General features: G+C 42.6%; 1 protein-coding gene across 1 annotated transcript in view; it reads right to left on the reverse strand.

The window, feature by feature from the left end:
* The window catches only part of csmd1a (CUB and Sushi multiple domains 1a), an 880,611-nt gene that overhangs the window by 543,305 nt on the left and 317,952 nt on the right, over positions 1-19,354 (reverse strand). The window lies entirely within an intron of this gene.

A 19,354-nucleotide genomic window follows, 5' to 3' on the forward strand; every position in this document is an offset into this window, starting at 1 on the left:
ATCCACACGTGCTTCATGCTGTTCTGCTCCTAACTCCCTGATCTATGGAGCAGACATCCCATTTATTCTTTGAACTAGCATAATATATTCACATAGCTCTGCAGTACCCATTTATAATTGTGTTTGTATTCAATGTGCTGCCTCACTAGTCAGGCTGAAGTGCAACAAAAATAAAACAGTTGTTTGAGTATGTTCCTGGCATTTGCCCATATTCAATGTAAAGGAGGCAAAAGTCATTTATTAACATCACTATCAACGGTCTTTCTTTAAACCATGGCATCTTCATTCAACTAGCTAAGCTAACTGAAGCAGATTTTCCAATATGTAGGTCAGAAGTGATCACTTAAGTCTGCTGAATATATTTTCAGTATTTAATGAAGCTGTTGCCATGGAGATGTTTATGAAATGTGCATTGATTATCCTCACATTATTCATTCTATAATAAAGCCTACTGACTGATCTGAGTTAAAGGGGAAAGAATTTGTAAGGGCAGCTATTTTTAAAATCACATCAATTTTTGAACATGCTGTAAGCGGGCACACATGGGGTGGGGCGTATACTGCACATGTCTGTTCACATGGGCGAAGGGACCAAGGGAAATTGGTGCTGGAAGCTCATTGTAACGTGACAGGTGTAGAGCCAGCTCCACCTGCACAGGTCATTGGCTGTAGGCCAGACACCACTTCACCACTTAAAGGCAGTGTGTTCCTCTTAAAGGGGAAGTGCACCCTGGCTGCAGATGACAGTTGTGGGGTGTGGGGCGGGGGTGCACTCCAAAGGAGAAAATATCACAGTGGAAGCCCTGGTCCATATAGTGGACAGGGGGGTGGGAGATTATTTTCTCCCTTGCAGTGCATTCCAGATCTTAACCACTCGCTGCATAAAACATTTTTCCTCATGTCGCCTTTGGTTCTTTTAGCATTTACCTCAAATCGGTGTCCTCTGATTCTCAACCATTTCGCCAACAGGAACAGTTTCTCCCAATCTACCCTGTCGAGAACCATCATGATTTTGAAACCTCCGTGAAATCTCTTCACGACCTTCACTTCTCTGAGGAGAGCAGCCCCAGATTTGCCAGTATATCCATGACAGTATATTTGACAGTACCTCCCAAACTTGCAACCTACACCACCCAGAGGGAGAAGGGCAGCAGGTGCATGAGAACATCACCAACTCCAAGTCACACACAATCCAGACTTAGAAATGTATTGCCATTCCTTCATTGTCACTGGGTCAAAATCCTGAAACGTCCTCTCTAACGGTACTGTGGAAGCACCTTCACCACACGGTCTTCAGCAATTCAAGAAGAAAGTCCACACCACCATTTTGAGGGCAACTAGGAATGGACAATAAATGCTGGCTTTGCCAGCAACATCCACTTCCCAAGAATGGTGTTTACACTGTCCCGAATGAAAAAAATTCTCCTCCACCCATCATCCAAAGTAATAACGTCTTTTTTTTAAGAATAAGACAAAGAAAGTTAACATAAAAGCCTCAGCAGTCACTGTTTAATTCAAGAGTTAACCATATATCATTAAGTGCAAATTTAATTAACAGGTTCATGCTTTTGACTATAAAATCAAGCTTTATAGTGTAATTTCTTAATGTCCTCATAAACTAATCTTCCTTAGAAATTAATTGGTTTATACTTGCCCAGTGACTGTTATAATCAACGTCCATTCCATCAATATGGCTGACTGATTAACAAATTGAGCAAATTTAAGTTTCTATTAACTGCCAAATTCATCCAAAAAGCTTTTCAGCTGGTGTTGCAAATTTTATTTCCCCTCAGGTTGTTCATGTTTTCCCCCAGTTCTCCTGTCACAGAATCAGAATTGTTACAGTGCAGCAGGAGGCCATTCGGCCCATCGTGTCCACACCGGCTCTCCGAAAGAGAAATTCACATACTGCCATTCCCCTGCCTTCTCCCTGTAACCCTGCACATTCTTCCTTTTCATACAACAGTCTAATTCCCTTTCGAATGCTTCAATTGAACCTGCCTCCACCACGCTCTCAGGCAGCGCATTCCAGACCTTAAACAATCGCTGCATGAAAAAGATTTTCCACATGTCACTTTTGCTTCTCTTACCCATTATTTTAAATCTGTGCCCTCTCGTTCTCAATCCTGTCATGAGCGGGAACAGTTTCTATCCTTAAAATGCTGACTTTTACTGAGCTACAATTACACAGATGCTGGCATCCATCCAGTATTTGTATGGATGTGTGGGTCCAGGCAGTCAGTATTGGCTGGCCATTCAGTCAGACTGAGCCTAATCTTGGGAATCCGCATATTCACATTTTAAGGTGAACATCCTTGGATAGCATCCAGGAGTGGAAACCGTGGCTACATTTTGCTCTCAGCAACAAAAACAACAACTTGCATTTATATAGCACCTTCAACATAGAAAAATGTTTCAATGTGCTCCAGAGATATCGGCCAGAATTTTATGTCGGGGCGGAGGCTCTGCCCATTGGCCAAAAGGTCATGGGCGAGCCCACCTCTGCCGAGCCGAGAAGCCACGCTGTAATTTTATGTGGTCCAGACCCTTAATGGGCCTTGGGCGGGACATCCGCCCCTTTGAGGCAGGATGCTCACCTCTAAGAGCTGCTGGCCAATTAGCGGACTGGCGGCTCCTCAGTCCCAGCAGCGCCACCAGGAGTGGTGGCCACTGCTGGGACTGCATCCACCAAGAGGAGCAGCAATAGAGGGGGGCCTGGAATTGAGGTAAGTGTGTGGGGCCTCGCCAGGGACAAACTGTCGGATCCTGGCGAGACAGAGTGAGGTTGGTCGAGAGGTGGGGTGGAGGTGCTTCAGTGGGGGCGGCTTGTGCTGTTGGGGGGGGGGGCGCCCTCCGTGAGGCACAGGGTGCCCTATCAAGAGGCCTGTGCACCTGCCCCCCGCCTGCAAGGAGGCCGCCAGATTTTACTAGGCGGCCTCTGGAGGTGTTGAGCCACCCATCCGATGCTGGTAATATACCAGCACTGGCAGAAGGAGGCCCTTAAGTGGCAATTAATTGGCCACTTAATGGCCTTAATTAGCCCGGGGCACGCAGGCCATTTGTCACCCCACCCACTGCTCGCAAATTTGTGGCGAGGGTGGGAAAGCATTGGGAATGGCAGCCCTGCCTCCCACTCAATTTTACACCCCCTCCCCCACCTCCAGCCCACTCCATTCAGCCATTGTATGTAAAAAAAAGGACACCAAGCCAATGAAGGAGATATTAGGATAAACAACCAAAAACCCCAAAAAAGTTAAGTTTGAAGGGAAATCCTAAAGGAAAAGGGAAGCTGTATACAGGCCGAGGCAGCCAAAGGGGCAGCTGCCAATGGTGTGGCAAGGGGAGAACAATGGTGTACAAGTTAGGAGGCACAGCTAGTTACATAGATGGAAGTAAGAAGTTACAAAGGCATACATACTGATTAAGGGAGTGGGTAAAACAGTGGCAGATGGAGTTTGATGTAGGGAACTGTGAGGTCATCCAATTCAGATCCAAGAAAGACAAGTCAGAATTTTTTAAAATGGTAACAGACTTGGAACTATAGAAGACGAAAGAGATGTGGGTGTCCACGTGCGTTTAGTGTACTAAAAGCTGGTATTAAGGTGCAAAATGTAGTGGAATGTTAGCTTTTCTCTCAAGGGGGTTGAAACACAAAGGGAGGAAGTTATGCTTCAGTTGTACAGATTCCTGGTCAACCAATACCTGGAGTATTGTGTTCAGTTTCAGGAAATGCATCTCAGGAAGGACATATGGCCTTGGACTCATCAGAATGATGTGAAGGCTTAAAGGGTTAAATTATGAAGACAAGCTGCCACTTGGGTTGTATTCCCTTGAGATTAGAAAGTTGGGGGTGATCTAATAGAGGTGTTTAAGATGATGAAGGGATTCACTAGGGTAGATCCAGTGAAACTATTGCCGCTGGTGGGGGAATCCAGAACAAAGGAGCACAATCTTAAAATTGGAGCTTGGCCATCTAGGAGTGAACTCATAATGCACTTTTTTACACAATAGAAATCTGGGACTGTCCCCCAAAAGGCCGTGGATGCTGGGTCAATTGAAATTTTCTAAACGAAGATAGATACATTCTTGGTAGGCAAGATGTCAGGAAGTGGTCATTTCCCAGAGAATAATGGATCTCTGGAAAAGGCTGCAACTTGATGTTTGGTGGATGTCAATTCACCAAACATTCACTAAATTCCTTCAGAAGAGATCTGGACCTGTTTCTGAATTGGGCAGAAATCACCCCTTACAAAAGGTAGGTACTGCAAAGAATGTTGGGCCAGTGTGATCTTCTGGACAGATTTTGAACACCTGGAGGGGTGGGAGAAGGAATGCCCCAGACCTTTTCTTCCAAATTGGCCTGGGTTTTTATCTGGGTTTTCACCTCTCCCTTACTTTTTGGGTGGGGTGGAAAGTGTGTACTGGGATAGAAGGTATCACAGGCTGGATGGACTAGAGGGTCTTTTCATATCAATTATTGTTTGTATGTTTGTACGTTATTAAAGGATATGGAATAGAGGTGGCTAAATAGAGTTGAGATACCGATCATTAATGCGCCATATTATTTTTACCATGCAGATTTTTCCAGCACTGATTCACAGTGAATCAGTGGGATTTATGAGGATGAAGTTCCCACACCATTACTTCTGGTGTTCCCCATGGAGCTATACTTGGTCCTCTCCTATTTCTCATCTACATCCTGCCCCTCAGCGACATCATCGAAAAACAGTCATCTTCCACGTGTACACTGATGACACTCAGCTTGACCACACCATCACCTTTCTCGACCTCTCCATGGTCTCCAAATTGTCAGTTTGCTTACCTGTCATCCAGTACTGGATGAGCAGAAATTTTCTCCAATTAAATATTGGGAAGACTGAAGCCATTGTCTTCGGTCATTGCCACAAACTCTGCTCACTTGCCACCAATTCCATCCCTCTCCCTGGCACCAGTCTGAGGCTAAATTAGCCTGATTGCAATCTTGGTGTTATATTTGACCCTGAGATGTGTTTCCACATATCTGCGTTATCCCTAAGACCGGCTATTTCCACCTCTGACATTGTCCACCTTTGCCCCTACCTCAGCTCATGGCTGATGAAACCCTCATCCATGACTTGGTTACCTCCACATTTGGCTATTCTAATGCATTCCTGGCCGGCCTCCCACATACTACCCTCTGTAAACTTGAGGTCATCTAAAGCTCTGCTGCCCATGTCATAACTCACACTAAATGCCATTCAACAAACACCCCTGTGATCAGTGATCTACACTGACTCCCAATTAAACAGCACCTCAGTTTTAAAATTCTCATTCTTGCTTTCAAATCCCTCCATGGTCTCGCCACCCCACCCCCCACCCCTCAATCTCTGTAATCTCCTCCAGCCCCACAACCCTCTAAGGTATCTGTGCTCCTCTACTTCTGGCCACTTGAGCATCCCCAATTTTAATCTCTCCACCATTGGTGGCCTTCAACTGCCAAAGCCCTAAGCTCCGGAACATCCTCCCTAAACCGCTCCACATCTCAACCTTACTTTCCTTCTTTGAGACACTCCTTAAAATCTACCTCTTTGGCCAAGCTTTTGGTCATCTGCCCTAATATCTCACTTTATGGTTCTGTGTCATATTTTGTTTTATAATGCTCCTGTGAAATGTTTTATTACATTAAAAACACTGGATAAATATATATTTTTTTGCTGTTGTAATGCAGACAGGAAAATAAAAAAGTATTACTGACAATAGGTCATGTGAGCTTAAGGACTGAATATTACCATCCTTGGTGGTGGGAACAGAAGTGGCAGGGGGGGCAATAGAATAGCAGGAAGCCACGTTGGGATGGCTCCCCATCACCGTCCTGCTGCTGGAGAAGTTTCGCAGCGGTAGGCGGAAGGTAGGCAGTCAATTTGCATCATGACAGAGTGGCCCCCAGCCGCGTGTGGAGGCCGTCATCTTCATGGCGATAGCCTCCCTGCGGCAGCCAGAGGCTCCATGGTCCAAACAGTGGGGCCGGGGCATGAAAGGCAGCTCCGACAGCCCTAATGATCCCCCTGGAGAGGTTTCCCCTCCGTCCCGTGGTGCCTACTGCATTTGGCCCCATAAATTCCAATCTTTACATATCTATCCAAGGACACTGCCATGTTGAGACACCCTCGTGGTCCCTCACCTGCCTCAGCCATGACCACCTCTCCTGGTGGCATTGCTGAGGCTTCAGAAACCCACCCGCCATCCTTAATTGGATCGACAGCCTACAGGCGGCCAATTAGGAGGCCACCTCTGGTAAAATTGCTGAGTCAGTCCCGTTGCCAACAAGTGTGGGATCAGAAGCCCTATTTGTTCCCGATGTTTGGGTCCCGAAGCCCACAGTAAAATCCAGCTCCCTGTGTCTGTGTCAATAATGGTAATTTTAACCCACATAAACCAGTGGGTTGGGGTCAGGTGACGTGTAAAGATTTTTTACATTTCCAACCTGATCCCAACCCACATGCTTCCGGGTTTAACAGCTGCAGGTCAAGGGGGAGGGCAGCCAGCCTGCTCCCAGGAGGAAGGTCAGTCACTTAAATATTATAATTAGGCTGCATGCCTTAGATTTAACCTACCTTTCAGGCTGAACCCTGACTAGCCAAGTTTCCTAGGTAACAGGAAACCTGGTACATAGAGGGAGGTTAGGAAAGCTTCAGGGGAAAGGTAAGTGCTTTTACAGCACTGCTGGTGGGCCAGGAGGAGCAGAACTGCTTTGAATCAGCCCTCCAAACTTGCCTTCGTCCCTGCCATCAGACCCTCCCTCCCACCTTTGGAACCTTTGCCCATCTTCCCCCTCCCCATGCAACTGAATCCAAAGACATTCCCTCTCGGGATCATGGATTGCACTTCATCAGGATCCAGGATCGGACTATCCAGGATTGGAGAACTATCCCTCCTCCCTCCCTGGATTAGGGATCATACTTTTCACTCCCCTCATCACAGAAACCAACGACATCCCGCCCACACATCCGCAATAACCAAACTGCAGTTTCCATACCTGCTCTTGCAGCTGCAGCCTCCTCCAGGGTGTTCCCTGCCTGATAGGTAGCCAAGTCTGACAATGAGGCTGGCTTCTGGGTGGTGATACCATTTTAAAAATAAGTATGCTGTGGCGTTGAAACTCCATGTGGGGAAACCCAGACTTATCCCGACCACTGGGGCTGACATGTGACTACACAAGTATGTGCATGTTTGAGTTGAGAAATAGTGTGAGCATCTGTTTATTGTATGGGTACATGACACTGTGTACAGCTCTGATATTAACGCAGGACAGGATAAGCAAGAGCCTGTGTGACATTGCCAGCATGACGCCTGGAGGATTTTAATCCCAGGCCTAATTTAAATGGTTGTCAGGCTGACCACTTGATTATACCAGGAAACGTGCAACCTGGCCTATTTTCTAAGCTTAATTTCCAGTGGGTTTTCCAAGGTCTACTTAAAGTAGCATTGCACCTCCTAAAACATGTTTGCATTCCTTTCTGACAGATTTGGTTGCTGCACTGCTGAAAGAAGGATCAAGTAAGATAATGAATTGCAGGGATGCCTCCAGGTTTTCTGATACAGCCGTGGACATCCTGGTGGAGGAGGTCCAGGTGAACAGGAGATACTGTTCCCCAGCACCCATTGCAGCATTTCCAGGAGACAGAAATGAGTGACAGGGTCAGCCAGTAACATCTCCCCAGAACTTGTCTTCAGTGTACGAAGTGGTTCAATTACCTCACAAGAGCAGCAAGATTGAGTACAGCTCTTCATCTCTCCATCTCTCTTAACAACACCCCTTTCACCCCCCCCCCTCCCCCAACACTCTGAACAATTCCCTCCTCTTCATCACATCCATTACTATCCAATCCCAAGGGCACATTACTAGACCTCTCATTGCAAACCCACTCACCTCTTCCTTTGCTTTCCTCACACTAACAAGATTGTCTTCTCACATCCTAGCACTTGAAGAACTATCAACTTCTCCCAGTATTCCTTCCTCAGTTCACATTCCACACACTTGGCTTCACATTCATCACACTCCCATTGTCAATTCATCTTGCTTCTTCTCCACCTCTCAGCAGATGCACTATATGAACAAGCCCTTGCATCTCCACTTAGCTTTACAAATCCACTCACTAACATTTAACCTCTCTTGTGCAGGATAAGACAGCACATAATGCAAGGCAGAGAAGCAAGACCAGGGAAGGAGTATTTAATTTCATAGCAGTCAGCCAAGCGGAACAAGAAGCCCCAGGGATTAGTGGTCCAGACAAAGCTATGAGTCTGGGAGAAGGTGAGGCTGGTGCCACATCTGAGCAGGATGTCTGCTCATTACTTGTAACCCTTTATCACCTCACCAAATATTTAGCAAGCTTCCCAACTTCAAGCTGCATTCTCTAATATTTAGCCTTTCAGATTCACTTTAACTCTTGTTGCCTAACTGAAAATAAGATGCTTAGTTGAAATGGCAGATACTGGGAATGGAGCAGTAAATACTCGACAACGACTTTTAACCACTCACTCACCCCATTCCTGCTGGGTGAGTGGGGTTAAAATTGCCACTTGTGTGTCTGAACATTTGTGAGGATGGATCTGTTTATTGTTGTGCATGTATGCCTCTACGTACATGTACATGTTTGACCGGGAATATGAGTATACATGTCTGTGTATAAGTGAGGCCAGAAATTTGCATGTGGGTGCATGTGTATGAAGGAATACATTGGGGTTTCTAAGTGTGTGTGTGTGTGTGTGAGAGAGTGTGAGAGTGAGAGTGTGTGTGTGTGTGTGCTGAATTTTACCAGCCCCTCAAAGTCGGGGGTCGTAATAGGGGGGCCCATAAAACCACGACGCCGAGAAGGCCCCGCCGCATATTACCGGTGGCAACGAGGCCTGGGTGTGGTACCCCAACGCTTAGCAGCAGGGCCTTCATTTAAATATTAAAAATCATTAAAACTAAATGCAGATTAACTGACCTGGTCACGGCAGCCGTCCCACGGCAATTTTATGGCTGCTGGCCGCAACCCGTACGGAGTTCCGAGGTGAGACCCTGGTGGGGAGGGGGGAGGACTGAAAATATCAGGATGGGGTGGGGCGGGAGCGGGGAACATACTTTTCATTGACTGTGGGGATGGTGGGAAGGGGTTGAAGGGCAAATGTTACGAGGTTGGGCATGAAAGTTTGCAATGTCAATGAAGTTTATTCAGAGTTGATGGCCATAAAACAGACATTGGGGGTAGGTTGAAAGGGCCTCCAGGTTTCAATAAAATTTTAAAATGAGGTGTAAACAAATTTCCCTTTAAATATTAAAATTTTATCTAAGGGCTTGAAGCCCTTTAGAAATGGCACCACGCCTGCACAGTGGCACGGTCGCCATTGCCAGGGATGCAGCGGCCGTCCCCTCTACGTCATCGGGGGTGGCCGTTCTGCCCCTCCATTTAAATGAACCCCCATGCAAAATGTCGCAGGGGCTCAGCGGCGGCGCTTCCGTGTCACGGCGCACTAATAAATTTCAGCCTTGTGTGTCTGTGTGTGTATGTGCTTATGTTGACAAGTTGAACATGTATCTAAGTGGCTAACCAATTTTACAAACTGTGCTGAAGAAACAATCGGAACAACCAATTTTGATGCACAGATGGTGATCTATTTGAACATTTAGCTGATATTTTTACAAATTAAAATTGAACTCAATTCATCTGAATTCTACAAAAAGAACATATGCGACAATGGGACTGAAATTGCTGAAACAGCTGGCTATCTGACAGAATGCTTTTCACAGATTGCTAATATATTCTGAAATTCTGCCTTTAAAACAACAAGATCCAAAGAAGTGGTTTACTTTCTTTAAAGATATGACTTTGATGTTTAATGCAGCCTTTGGCTCTTTTGTTTTCTGCACTAGACCAAACAGCAAACAACATGCCTTCAGACCAGCTTGCAGCAGATTTTATGCAATTTTGCCGCACCACCTGCTAATAAGTAAAACAATCCATTCTGCTAGAATAGGCAGCTAACCTCTGCATCTCTTTGTGAAATTGATGGATGGGGGAAACATATTTTCTTGGCACTTAGAAAAAAGATATTTTTCTCAGAGTCAGGGAGAGAAACTAATTAGAAAACATTTTGTTCTTCTCATTGACTTATTTGTACACACCTGTGTAATTATGGTACCAACATTACAATGCAATGATTTGAAATGTCGCCTTAAAGTGAAAGGGCAAAAAGCATAAAGATATTACAATTCAAAAGCACTTCGTAATATTGACCTAACATTCAATATAATTGATATTTCCCAAACATATTTTCATGCCATTTAAGTCTTTTAGCTGCTACGCATATTACAAAACAACAATAAAATTTGTCCCGGTGCCATCCTCATATGGCACCATTTCGTTTAAAGGACGCATTTGAGATTGCCCTATGCCTACTTTGAGGAGTGTACTTTGGATTGCCCTGTTCCTGATTTCAGTCCTTAAATGTTTTGAGCAGTGCATCTGATTATTGACAAAAGACCAGAGATGCAATGGCTTAACTTACAAAATTTAAGTGCGATTTCACTGTTACTATGGTGCAGCTATCAGTTTGCAAGTCATACATGCTTTAAAAGCCTGTGAGCTGACCGCACCAAGCTATTCTGTCCCACTGTCAAAATCAGAGAAAGTCGAACTCTGTGCACAGAGTCTCACTAATCATCACAACATTCCAATATAAAAGCATTGTTGATGGGAAAGTTGATACTTCCCTAACGTTAGAACCATAATGGTGGCATGAAGTTCAAAAGGTTTAATCAGACCTACTGTGGATTTGATATAATTTGTAGTTATACAATAGATTCTGTGCCAGCATGAATAATAGCTCAAATCAACCTAAAATTGCACCATATAAGACCCATCAGAATCTAAATTGTGAGCACTAATCACTCACTTCAGCTTAGAGCTTTTAAGAAACAATCGATTTCAGTGTCATGTTCCATTGACACTTATAACTGAACAGCAGTAGGATTTTGAGCAACAGGATTTTGTCTGAAATATGCAATAACTACTGAACTTTCAGGAACCACATTTTGCACTGAATTATCGTATCTGGGAGAGAACAATATTTCATTACTGGTCAATCTGTAGGCTTGTGTGGGAAAAACATGGCTTACCCTTTTGGAAACCCCTTCACCAGTACCTTTGGTGTAACTGGCAGTCTAATAGATAAATATATACTTTACCTGTCAAGGAATGTATTTGCACTGCTTTCAAATACAGTCACGAATAGAAAACACAAGTAAATCAGGACCAGTTGCAGTAGTATAATCACCATTGGCTGAATGGTTTTGTGTGCAGGTAATAATCATGGCCTTTGGTCTTCTACCATCTAAAAAGTTGTCAATTGTTTGTTTCGATACAAAACTCTTGACCTGCTGAACAAACTGATTTTGTAAACTGATCAGCACAAGTTTTGTGACACATGCTTAGAGGGTTTTGACTTTAACGTCAAACTACAAAGGATGTAGAAACTCGAGGAACAAAACCTTGCGCTGAAGGAAGAAGAAAATACCCAGAGTCAGACATTTCACTCCCAAATATCGAATTCAGTTTCCTTATCTTTGAACAGGAAGTCTTTCTATCCAGTGAAGCGGCCACTGATTTTGAGAAGGCTCCATCTCAATAAATATCCTGTCTCATTTTCAGTGGGTGCATTGCGGAAATGTTGGTGGGGATCTTATACAGCAAAGCAAACTAAGAGAGACCCCTCATCACCAGCACAATAGCGCTTAGCTTCTCCCTCAAAAACCAACTTGGCTTTAAGTTTTTAGTTTGACATTGCATATTTTTCACAATGTTCTGATATATAAAATTCTCATCTTTGTTTTCAAATCCCTCCATGGTTTCACCCCTCCCTACCTCTGTAACTTCTTCCGGTCCTACAAACCTCCCAGATTTCAGTGTTCCTCCAATTCTAGCCGCTTGAGAATTCCCAATTGTCATCATTCCATCATTGGTGCCTTCAGCCTGCCTGTCCTAAGCTCTGGAATTCCCTCCCTCAGTCTCTCAGCCTCACTACCTCTCCTCCTTTATGATGCTCCTTAAAACGTATCCCTTTGTCCAAGCTTTTGGCCACCTGTCCTAACATCTCCTTATGTGGCCTGGTGTCAAATTTTGTTTGCTAACACTCCTGTGAAATCCCTTGGGGCATTTGATTATGTTAAAGGTGCTGTCTAAATGTAAGTTGTTGTTGTAAAAAGGAGAAAATTTAAAAATGCAGCATTTATATTGAATCACATTCTCCCCACCTAACAGTAGCCCCCAACAAATGCTTGCTTGCATCAAAGAACCATTAGAACCTTGTGTGCAATATAATTTCTGCAATGTGTTCCTTGGTGAGCACTTTGGAGTTCATGACTGCCTGTATATTGATCAGACACCAGGCATACAAGAAAATGATCATAAAGCCTCAGTTACTGAACACATGAAAGGTCAAGGTGACTCAAGGACAAGAGGAAGGGACTAACAACAGAATCTCATTTTCCATGAATATATCAATATCATTCCAGTTGGTACAAAACAACTAATTCTTTATTCTATAAAGTACTTGAAGCTAGAGTCGACAATGTATGTGGCAAAAATCTATATCAAGGCATTAGATTTTTTTTTAAAATCTCAACCATGAAACACAGCAAAATATTGGTCATCCAAGACAATTTCTAGCATTGTCCTCATCATTGTGTTGTCACACAACTTTATTTTTCACAGCTGTTATATCCAAAGTAACTGATAAAGACTCAATCCTACAGAGAAAACTAGTCCTAATACAAGGCTGCATGACACCATGATCCACACCAGAATCTGTAAGGACAGTGACAAACTAACAGATAGAACATACACCAATGTCAACCTGCAATATAGAAACTTATAAACAAGAATTCAACAGTCATTAACAAAACCTCATCAAGTTCAATTCTGCAGGATGGGTTCCTTCCACATATTTGCTTATTTGTTTCCTCTTGATTCACTCCTACTCTGCTGTTTTATAGAACCTTCCAGGCCACTGTCAGTTCCTCTATGCAACAGTCCACTCGGTCTAGAAGCACCTTGTTGTGGGACAATCGTAAGAGCAGACCACCTTAAAAAGCTGTAAGTGAAGGTTACTAGAGGAAGTGATGTCACATCACACATGAACGGAGAGTTGTGGGTGTAGCCCGACAGAGTGAGAAGTGTTTAGATGCAGCTCATGCGGTAACTGTGTATATATGTTATCATTAAGTTCTCATAAAAACCCACATTTTCTTTGGATATTACTTGTAGTCCTGTGAATCTCATAATAGTTCACACATCAAAAGAACAAGTAGTAATACACATGTAAGCGGTCTTAATCATCTCACAGATTATCTTTCTATCCCTGCGAAAAGGGCCAGGCCTGTGCAGGGTGCCTACTGCTTATTGAAGCAACAAAGTGTTAAAATTAAACCAACTGAGGACAACTAACAGGATTCTGGCTTGTTGGGAAAGATTTATTTTAAATTAGCTTCAGAAAATTATATGCTGTCGACCATGGATGAGTAGCATTTTATCAGCAATGTGTTGTACAATTTAAACATTACCTCTAAAACATTAGCTAATTAAACAATTGAGACAGCAAAGCATTATTAATGCATTAATTACTCTTATAATTACAACTATAGTTCCTGAGAATTTTTTGCCACATGGAAGCTTTTTTTCTGACATCACATGGCTTCAGGGTCATGAATGCGACAGTGATACTTGTTCTTTTTTTAAAATCTGAATATTGCACAAATATAATCAACTTAGAAGGAAGGTAGTTCACCATGAACCGAAAACCACTGAAGACTCTTCAAGCCCAGAAGGACATGTGGTCACACATTTCCGTGGCGACGTAATTTATATGCTGTTAAATCCCTGGTCAACATTCTTAATCTTGTATAAATATAACTCTATCTAGATTACATTCAAACTGTCAGAATGGCTCTATTATCAGTTTCATACAATGAGCTAAACTGGCTTCAAACGGATGAAGAGTTTTGTTTGTTGGTCACAATATATAAATGTTATCATCTCACCTTTGCAGTCAACATCTTTCGAGCTTAGGTGCATGATTCAGAGCCTGCAAGCTGTCTGATCAAGGAAGGATTTCAAGAGTAAAAGCAGTGAATAATATGAACCTGAAATCGAAAAAAACTAATTCTGCAAGTGCACTGCAGCTCAGTCAGCATCTGAAAGAGGGGGATAGATTAATATTTTGCATATTTAAGTTGTTGTTTTGTGACCCTTCATCAGGAGTCTGAGATCCACCTGAAAAGTCACCCTATTGTTCTCTTTCAGAAGTGAGCCAACCTGCTGTGCTTTTCTGTAATTTTCTTTTATTGCTTCAGAGAAGGAATTTGCCTCCTGTGGTCATACTGGAGGCTGTTTAAAATAATGTAACCCTGCATCATCAATAGCTCATCCATTTTTAATAACAAAGAACGCAGTTCTGAAACTTTCAACATGCTCTTGTGTCACCTGCAAATGTCATACCATTCTGCTACAGAACACAGAATATCTGTAAGATACAAATGAAATGACCTGGAGACATGTCATGTTCCATTACAAGATCCATAGAAAAGAATTCTCAAGCTGACACAAGTAATGGTTTCAAATAAATATTTCACCAATCTCAGAGATTCAATGGGATTTCTCATCCAAAAATCAGGAGTCTAGCTTAATGTGAAACACGGCCATAAATCATACTCCATTTACTCTACTCAATTCTTTTCCCATGGTAATAACTGTTCTGAAGCACACTGAAACAACTGAAGCCTTGTGGTGTAAATGATTGCGGTTATAAACGCAAATTTTACAGTCCATTGGCCAACGTGTGATATACTTCAGTCACAGTCTCTGAGCTGTTAGAATGAAAAGATCAGACTAGAGCCTTCAATGTTAACATGCAGTGGGGAAGCATTTATCCCTACCTTTGTCTAAAAGGGAACGATAATGATAGGTGTAGGAGGTGCCACCAACTTGCTCATAAGAACATAAGAACCAGGAACAGGAGTAGGTAATTCAGCCCCTCGAGCCTGCTCCGCCATTCAATACGATCATGGCTGATCTCATCTTGGCCTCAACTCCACTTTCCTGCCCATTCTCCATAACCCTTCAACCCATTTCTAATTAAAAATCTGTCTACCTCCTCCTTAAATTTACCCAATGTCCCGGCATCCACCGCACTCTGGGGTAGTGAATTCCACAGATTCACGACCTTCTGAGAGAAGTAATTTCTCCTCATCTCTGTTTAAAATCTGCTACTCCTTATCCTAAAACTATGACCTCTCGTTCTAGATTGCCCCACAAGAGGAAACATCCTATCTACGTCTACTTTATCAATCTCCTTAATCATCTTACATATCTCAATTAGATCTCCTCTCATTCTTCTAAATTCCAGACAGTAAAGGCCTAAACTGCTTAATCTCTCTTCATAAGACAAGCCCCCCATCTCTGGAATCAATCTAGTGAACCTCCTCTGAACAGCCTCCAATGCAACTACATCCTTCCTGAAGTAAGGAGACCAAAACTGTATGCAATACTCCAGGTGTGGTCTCACCAATGCCTTGTACAGTTGCAGCAACACTTCCCTACTTTTATATTCTATTCCTTTAGCAATAAATGCCAAAATTCCATTTGCCTTCCTTATCACCTGCTGTACCTGCAAACTAGTTTTCTGCGATTCATGCACGAGGACACCTAGATCCCTCTGCACTGAAGCACTCTGAAGTTTCTCTCCATTTAGATCATAATTTGCCTTTCTATTCTTCTGACCAAAATGGATAACCTCACACTTATCCACGTTAAAATCCATCTGCCAAATTTTGGCCCATTTATCTAATCTATCCATATCCATTTGTAGATTTCTTATTTTATTATTGCAACTTACAATCCCACCTATTTTAGTGTTATCTGCAAATTTGGCTATAGTACCTTCTATCCCTGCATCCAAGTCATTTATATAGATTGTAAATAGTTGGGGCCCGAGGACCAAACCCTGTTAACGTTTCAGGTCAGTGACCTTTCATCAGAACAATTCTGATGAAAGGTCACGCACCTGAAATGTTAACTCTGCTTCTCTCTCCACAGATGCTGCCTGACCTGTTGAGTTTTTCCAGCACTTTCTGTTTTTATTTCAGATTTCCAGCATCTGCAGTATTATGCTTTTATCTTAGCAATTACTGAGCCACTGGACTGATAGTGGGTTGGGAGGGAGAGGGGGGGGAAGGGCTCTATCAGGTTTGCTTTAATTGGGAAAAATATTTGAAAAAATTGATGAAAATGTAGATGTATTACAAATATATTTTTACAGCAGTCATACATATTCACAGAAGCTTATTTCCTGTGGTTCATCTCAAAAAGAATGAGAGGGTACACTGTTTAATATCAATAGGAGCATTATGCCAGAGAATTTACATTGTGTTATATAATAAAATTGATGCAGGGTTTAGTACCTGGGGTTGGAGCACCTTCTCTCCTGTTTCTTTCGTTTAGGCCACCACCCCTCTCTCCCCGCCACCATTCCCAACCCTTCCTCCCCTTCCCCACTACTCATGGAGTTGCACAGTACTTAGGTCTTGTAGCCCAATAGTAAGGATTTTCAAATCAGGTAAATCAGTCGATCCCAATCATAAAAGTGGATGGAGATCCATTGCAAGCATCTGAAATCATGTAAAATTCTGAAGGAATGCTGAATATCACCTCAAAACATTGGGAACTTTATTTAAATATATTAGTGGGTACGGGATCCTTCCATGCCTCTTCTCAACATTTTGGTGTGCAGGACATGGTTTGTAAATTAAGCATACCAATGACAGTACATAATATCATACTATCAGTGGCATTGTGTGACAGAATTAATGCCAGGATACATTCTTTAACCCCAGCCTATGTGACTTATGGTATTACCAAATTACATGATCTTAGCCCTAGCTTCATTCAGTAAAGTTAACCTGGTGCTACTTTTGAGAGTGTTGTTTGCTCATTGGAAAATCAGAAATGTCACTCCCTTTGAATTCAGAGCATAAAATTCTGATATGAACATACAGTTCAATTTTGATCTCTGACAAAAAAAAACCGTAACCTGTGTAATGCTGACACAGCATTCCAAATCTTTCAGTCAAAATGTATTTGAAACATGTAAGGATTTAGTAATCTGATACTATAATCACTAAACAAAACCCAACCTCCCCATCCCACCCACTACTCCCCTAGCAGCAAGTAAAATGTTTCAAGTTACTTCAGGGACAAAGGTGTGCCTCAAAGATTCACAATGAACTTCAGAAAATGTTATTAAAATGTTCACAAATGGGACTAAAGTTTCTAACTACACATTGAAATGCATAAATACACCAGTGAGGACAGACCTTGCTTCTCTTAAATTCACTTTCTGTGTTTCTTTCCTCTTCTTAAGTTCTGTGACAGATGTTCAAAGGACATGAATGAAAGAACGAGAGCTCAATCAAAAATGTTAGTTTTCGGGTTGTAAATACAACATCTCATGATTCCAGCCCATTTTAACCACTGCACTGTGTAGGTTCACTAATGAAGAGTATAGGCCCGAGTGGAGGAAGTTAGTGCAGACAATTCAACCATACAATGGATAGTTATGGGTAGGTTTTATGCTTTTGGTTTAAATAATGTTTTAATGTATTTATTCTGCTATAAATTTACTTGTTAGAAATATCATATGTAGTAAGTATTGTGAATTGAAAAGCCACAAAACTACTACCAAAGTAAGTTTGAAAAATATTTTTGAGCAATTGCTGGTTGCTTTTGTGCAATTTCCTTGCTCTTTATTGGCAGGGATAATTTTTCATATTAAGCAAATCAGACATTAATTGAACACATTCTGATTATTTAAATAATCATTAGAGTGTAACATGCAAATTTGAAATGCAACATTCACATCTGAAGCAAGTATTAAGGGTCTAATATTTAAAACAAATAGGGATCAAAAATTTAATTTGTGAGCCACTAGCTGTTTTACAGTTGAGTAAAACTTAATGGGCTCAAAATAAAAATATATCTTGGCATGATTTAAATAACAAATAATGCCCAAATCAGTGGAGTTTTGTTATGAATGGAGCCTAGCACCTCAAGTCTTTGCAGGCTGCTGTGCTGTAACTCTTGGGTTGCATGATTCTTATGCTCTGTGGAAGATATTTTCAATAAAGGACACCTATAAAGGGGTTGCTTTGATTTTGAGACTTGTAGCTGGGACGTATACAGTGCAAACAATTTATATTTCAGTTCTGTGTGTATACTGACAGTTGGTTGGCATCCTTCCATCTACAAAAGAAGATGGACACGCAGCAAACAATCCATTTAGGTGAGGTGTCTTCACTTGGTGCACCTTTGCTGATGGCTGTGAAGGGCACACCTTGAGTGGAAGGTTTTGCCACAAGTGCCGCACGTGAAGCTGCCAAGTGATGGTGAATTATTGTTTTCGGCATTGGCACCTGTTGCCAAGCTGCTGTAGCAACTGGTCGTAATGGTAGTGCACACCAGTCCACAGGATGTGTCGCCATTTCCCTCTTTTGCCAGCTAGTGACTCCCAGGTGTGATAGTTCACATTCAGGGCCTTCATGTCACTGTTGCAAGCATCCTTGAAGCAGAGCTTTGGGTGCCCCACTGGTCATCTGGCCCTGGCTACCTCACCATACAGAAGGTCCTTGAGTATGCAACTGTCTTCCATCCTACGAACCTGTACAATACCACCGAAGCTGCCTTAGATTAGTGCCAACACACTTGGGAGCTCTGCCTTTGAGAGGACTGCCGCATTTATTATTTTGTCCTGCAAGATATACCCATAATGCACCACAGACAGCCAAGATGGAAATTATTGAGCTTCTTTTCCTGGTAGCTGTAAGTCACCCATGATTCAGAGCCATACAGCAAGGTGCTGAGAACACAGGCTGGATAAACCATCAGCTTGGTCCCAAGGGTCAGCTTGGTGTTATCCCATGCATGTTTTGCAAGTCAGCCAAAAGTGGTAGCTGCATTCCCTATGCGCGTATCGAACTCTGCATCAAGGGAACAATTGCCTGTCATCGTGGACCCAAGGTAGCTGAATTTGCTAACCACTTCCAGTGGGGTGTTATTTCATGGGATCATGACAGTAACCTTCAAAGAACCATGCAAACTTCTAAAAAATTTCATTGTTGAAATAACGCTTTACATTCAGCATTATATTCTACGGAAAATTCACAATTATTTACTGAAATCTATTCAGGATCACAGACCATTGTAAGTTTAGCATCACATAGCGTGGCCAATCCAACATCAGCAGCTGCAGACAATTCAACACACACCGTATGAAGTCAATTC

This window comes from Heterodontus francisci, chromosome 3 (assembly GCF_036365525.1).
Source record: "Heterodontus francisci isolate sHetFra1 chromosome 3, sHetFra1.hap1, whole genome shotgun sequence".
In the NCBI taxonomy this organism is placed as follows: domain Eukaryota; kingdom Metazoa; phylum Chordata; class Chondrichthyes; order Heterodontiformes; family Heterodontidae; genus Heterodontus; species Heterodontus francisci.